We start from the raw sequence: 5,996 nt of genomic DNA on the forward strand, positions 1-5,996 counted from the left end.
TTACCATGTCAACCCACGCGGTTTAACCCGTATTCTTGTGCAGGGAAACTGAGTTTTCAGGTCAATACGGGGTACAGCCGTTTCAACAGAAAAAAACTTTATTTAAAAATTATATATTTTCGTGTTTCCCCATTGTGATGGGACTTTGCAGGATGAACGTTGAGATTTATAAGGTCAAGGGGTGACCAATTGGTCTGTAATAAGGTCGGCACTGATAAATGGGTTGACAGGTATATGTAATCACCAGCGAAACGTCGGACTAGAATTGTAAATGTTGCAGTGGCCTTACTCTCCATGACAACCGGTGTGCTGAAGTGGTTACTAATTCGCACGTTTTGTTTACGTGAAAAGCCTTACTTCATTGGCTGTATCGGGTGGCGGCGGGTTTAACGACACATTTATATTTACGCGATATAATCACCAAAAAAAACCTTTTATTATGGGTCCACTTAGGTGTTAAGTTTATTTTGTGTGAACAGGTGAGAGAGACCAGCTGGAGTGTCGTTTTCAAGAGTCACGTGGGTCATCAAAATAACATCAGCAAAAATAAATACCGTTAAATAAAGTACAGCAATGAAACAAATTAAAAAAATCAGGGCAAAGCGACATGAGAAAAAATATAATGCTCAAGCATAATGTGTCATAGGCAGCCATGGTCAATCCACTGCTGGATGAAGGGATCCCAAACCTGCGCACTTTCACACAAATCTGAAATATAATTCATGTCATCCCACAAAAATGTCACTAAACAAAACAGACGATTGGCTGTAAAACTACTAACAATTAAAATAAACATTACGTTTAGGTGGAGCTTACAGTATTTTTGAATCAATGTTTCCCAAAAACGTGTATTTAATTATACGGTTATGCATTTATAACAGTAACGGCTTGTTTACACAGGAAAGTGTCTCAAGACGTTTAGTCGGAGTACAGATGGATGCAATAATCCATGGTTGTCCTCGCCACCTCACCCTGAGTGCGCCAAAGAAAAAACAGACTCAGCCTGTTTAGCTTTCAACATCTGACAATAGTAATTTGGTGATTGAATGGGGAAATATATTTTAAACCTGCTTCTACTTCGATGAGTCTCATCAGCAGTGTATAGCCCGTGAGACAAATGTTGCTGCGTTGCCTTGTTGTTACCGGATAGACAACCCGTATCCATTAACAGCAAGTACATTATGTTCAAAATGTATTTCCTGTCCTAGAAAGCTAGGATATTATTTAGCTAATAGGTTATTGATTTGAAACCATCAACCCCTACACTACGATCTTTTTGCAACAACAACGAAAACGTGTCTTGTGTAATCTTGATTTGAAGCTTTCGTGACTGCAGGAATCCATACTCTTTGGTTCTTTTGGTAAAGTCACGTAGAAGGGAAACAATAAAATAAAATAAAAAATATTTCAGGACGTTTCGATCGCAATACAAGCGGTTCACCAGTGGAACTGCAATTCTGCAGTTCCACTAATCCAGCAGTGGAAATGCAGTTACACTGCTGGATTATTTTTTTCCGCCTGAGGACAACCGATTGTGTTGCGATCGAAACGTCGTGATATCATATTTTTTGGTTTTATTTTATTTTTCCACCTACGTGACTTTACCGAAAGAATCAAATAGTGTGTCTTGTGTAGTTTAAAACACGCAGATTACAGTGCCCAATAGAGAAGCCTGAGAGACAATATGTTATAATATTGGTCGCGAAAGCCTACGTGTTAAACAGACAGTATGCTGCAGTGGAGGCTATACAATTTCAAGTTGTTCACGAATATGCGGTGGTGTCTGCACGTCAACGTCTTTGGGTTAAATGTGGAAGAGAAACCTGTGCGGGTAGATGGGGTTTAAATACACAACGCTATATACACATCCACGGTGTTTATCGCACTGCACGATGCACGTGGCGACCTGAGTTCAATTCCTCCTCCCCCACCCACGGCTAACACCAGTGACATACGCAGCATTGTATTTGATATCGGTCCTAGGAGACCCACCCCCTTCACGAACTCACCGCTGACCAGAGTGGTGAAGCATGACAAATCAACACTTAGGATCAACACGGTATAGGGAGGCATTCATCTATAAGTGGATTGACAAAGGGCTACACATTATAACTGTCATAATTCCACATCCATTATGTAAAAAACTCAGCCATGCCATTTGTAGAACCCCCACCCCCTCCGCCTGGCAGATTAGACTTGATCGTTCCCAGACAATAGATGCATTTCGCCGGTATTGCAAGTCCCAATGGGGGACGGAGGCCATTGGATGGATTGACTGGTGAATTATACCAGGATGGTGACACCCCCCTCTGTATCGATTTCTCTCGCGTAGAAGCACCCTATCAATCAACCGTGACCTTTACTCTTTGGGTCTTCGGTAAAGTCACGTAGGTATGAAATTAAATAAATCACGACGTTTCGGGCGCAACACAAGCGTCCGTCATCAGGTGTGTTGCGCCCGAAACGTCGTGATTTATTTTATTTTATACCTACGTGGCTTTACCGCAAGAACCAAAGAGTATGGATTCCTGCAGTCCCGAATGCTTCAAATCAAGTTTGAACCGTGACCTTTATTTACACGCGGCGAGAGCCCATTGCCTATGACCAAATCACCAGGAATGCACCCAATCTCATAAAATTCCAGAAGCTAACCTGAATGGGCGACCTCCACGCATATAACGGGCATTGTAGGCTGCTCTGGGGTTACGTTGTCAGCAGAGAGCACTGCAAGCGAAAGCAGTTGTTGGATTGTACTATTGTTCAAAGTCTTCGCTCCCCGCCTTATCCAACCGGCACCGATCAGCGTGGTTGATATGTGGATCAGGGGTCCCTAACCCCCGGGCCGCGGACCGGTACCGGTCCGTGTCCTGTTAGGAACCGGGCAGCACAGCAGCAGGAGGTGAGAGCGGTGAGTCCGTGCGTGGCCCGCCCATTATTTTATTATTTACCACTTCCATCCGCGCCTCTTTCCCGCACTGCGCACTTGTCTCAGTCACAGTGTTGGTAAAGCCCACAAGCTCTAACCCCAGTAGCCACAATGAGTAAAAAACAAACATCGCTGGAGAGCTTCTTTGAAAAGGGGGAAAGACCCAATGATGAACCCCTCCCCCCGGTCTGTGAAAAAATTGTCTTCCACGAAACCGGTCCCTGGTGCCAAAAAGATTGGCGACCGCTGATGTGGATCAAACAACACGCACGGCGTGGGGCGGTCCTCATCCAGCATTGGCACAAAACATAAACATTAAAACACAAGATCAAAGGCAAATAAATAATATAAATCAGTGTTACATTGAATAAAAAAGCACGAGCACAATACTGAAGAACAGTATGAAGACCAGGAAACGTGTCTTTGTGACCGACATTTTTTAGTGTGGGTTATCTACAGCAAAGGGACACTTAACTACAGCCCGAGGCAAGGTCGTATTTTAAACCACTGAACTATTTGGAGACACATGTATTGACGTGTGGAATTCATAATATATTTATTAATTTATTGTCGAAATGTTACTACCCCACTGCACTGTAGAACCCGATGTACTGGCATACAAACGTGCAGAAAATCTTATACTGATAAGCTACAATCTAACGTCTTGAGTAGAGATCATTCCAGTATATATGCCATATGAAAAGACAAAACCAAAATCATAGAGGCCATGCACACACTCGATGCAGACTCCAACATTTGTATCAATGGGTTTGTGTCGACATGATCATCATCATCACTCCATTTCTTCCGTGGCTCTCTCGTGAGCACGTTCCTTCCTTGACTACCACTACATTATTCTTGACACCTCGTCATCACCCGTTCTAGCAACGTGTCCTGCCAAAGTCCACTGATTTTTATTAAGTCAATGACGTCTTTAATTGGTTTATATTCTCTAGTTTATATCCCTATTTTTTGTAGACATGTAACACTATGTAACACAATTGTTGTTCCTGGGAAGTAAGTGTTATTTTTTATTGGTTATGCCTAGAAAGTATAGAAAATGGCTATTATTCCCCACAAACTTTGCTTTTGTGACCAGAACAATGATATTTTGAAATTTACCTATTTTCAATGAGAAAACGGGCGAATGTGTGTCTTTTCGTTCACATAAAGTCAGAAAAAAACATATTAATGAAAATGTACATGCATTTATTTCTAAAGTAATACAAAAATGACTAAAAAAGATTCGTTTTCGAGATTTACGTTTATACTGTAAATCACTTTCACGAATCAGCCCCCAAATGTAGTCTCCCATCATGTTCTCGTTATACTGTCCTTGGTAGCAGCATTCAAAGTCCAGTATATCCTGGTGGAAGTGCTCGCCTTGCTCCCCCGAGTACGCTCCCATGTTCTCCTTGAATTTATCATGATGAGCATCAAGGATATGGACTTTGAGGGACATCCTACAGCCCATTGTGCCGTACTTTTTCACCAGTTTCAACCAGCTCTACATAGTTTTCGACCTTGTGATTGCCCAGGAAGCCACGAACCACTGCGACAAAGCTGTTCCAAGCCGCGTTCTCCTTACTAGTGAGCTTCTTTGGGAATTCATTGCACTCCAGGATCTTTTTTATCTGTGGTCCGACGAAGACACCGGCTTTGACCTTTGCCTCAGACAGCTTAGGGAAGAAGTCTTAAAGGTACTTGAAGGCTGCCGACTCCTTATCTACAGCTCTGACAAATTGTTTCATAAGGCCCAATTTGATGTGCAGTGGTGGCATCAGCACCTTCCGGGGGTCCACCAGTGGCTTGCAAAAATACTAAACTGATGCTGTCCCAAGCATGGTGAGTGCAGGAATAGACCTTTCAGTGTTGAATCATTATGCTACGTTTTCTGTATTATCCATTGTTTTGGACGAGGGGTTGGTGGACACATAACATTGCGTGACAGTAGATTAAGGTACAAGATTTGGCTGGGAGAGTCCTGATGTCAGAAAGGCTGTCCCGGTGTTCTATATCTTTTGCAAAAGTTGGGATTATATCCAGATTTATAAGCAGTTACTTTTATGTCAAATCGTGTAGGTACGGTGTATCACCGTTCAGCTATCACGTGGGGAAATATATCAATTGATTCGTTTTTTTCAGCAAACCGGAATGTTGAAAAGCAAGCAAAATGTACACGTTTACGTTTCGCTAAAGATTACATCCAGCATCATCCTGGTTTAACATTCTCTTTCTGGCTCTTGACTCGTATCTTCAAAGAGCAAGGTTGGCAGACTAGTAGGTGGGGCCTATGAAAAGCAGAGCCAGTGCCAAAAAAGTGAGTAGGCCACTCAGTGTCGACAGGGCTTGTGGTTGAATGGGCGTGGTTATTACCGAGTACTGTAGGATCGCTTGACAGAGGGATGACGAAACGTCGTGAGAATTTTAGTTTTATATGTATTTTATTATTTTATTGTTTCCCTTCAACGTGACTTTACCGAAACAACCAAGAATATGTGTCCTCAGTTGAGCCTGCCAGAAATGTGGTAGTTTTTTTTGTATTAGATAACAGTTCCACAAGTACTGCACATTGTTTTTCTAACCCATTCCTACAAATTGTTGATTAGTAGTTATCCATATTCTTGGTTCTTTCGGTAAAGTCACGTAGATATAAAATACATTTTTATTTCAATTAAAATATTTTTTTTTTATTTTCTACCTACGTGACTTTACGGAAAGAACAAAGAATATGAATTCCTGCAGTCACGAAAGTTTTAAGTCAAAATTTAGTTATCCCCTCGCACGTGCAAGGTTGCCTCTGGACACTCCAGTTTCTGCCATCACCAAAAAGTGGCCCAGCATCCCCACAGCCTTTGAGGGCCCTTACCCCTCATCCAGCAGTGGATTGGACAAACGGGCAGCAGAAGTGCACGTGTGCATAACTGTCGTCCCACGTGGGCGGGTGAGGCGCGCGCGTGCCTTTACACGCAATCCCGGCGGATCGTACCATTCGTCAGCTTATGGCGGGGGGGAGCAGGAGGGGAGGGGTGTGGCTTGTCCCCAATATAAATGAATCGGGGGGCGGGGC

The sequence above is a fragment of the Petromyzon marinus genome, chromosome 12 (genome assembly GCF_048934315.1).
Source record: "Petromyzon marinus isolate PM22_M1 ecotype Great Lakes invasive population chromosome 12, UKy_Petmar_22M1.pri1.0, whole genome shotgun sequence".
NCBI lineage: Eukaryota > Metazoa > Chordata > Hyperoartia > Petromyzontiformes > Petromyzontidae > Petromyzon > Petromyzon marinus.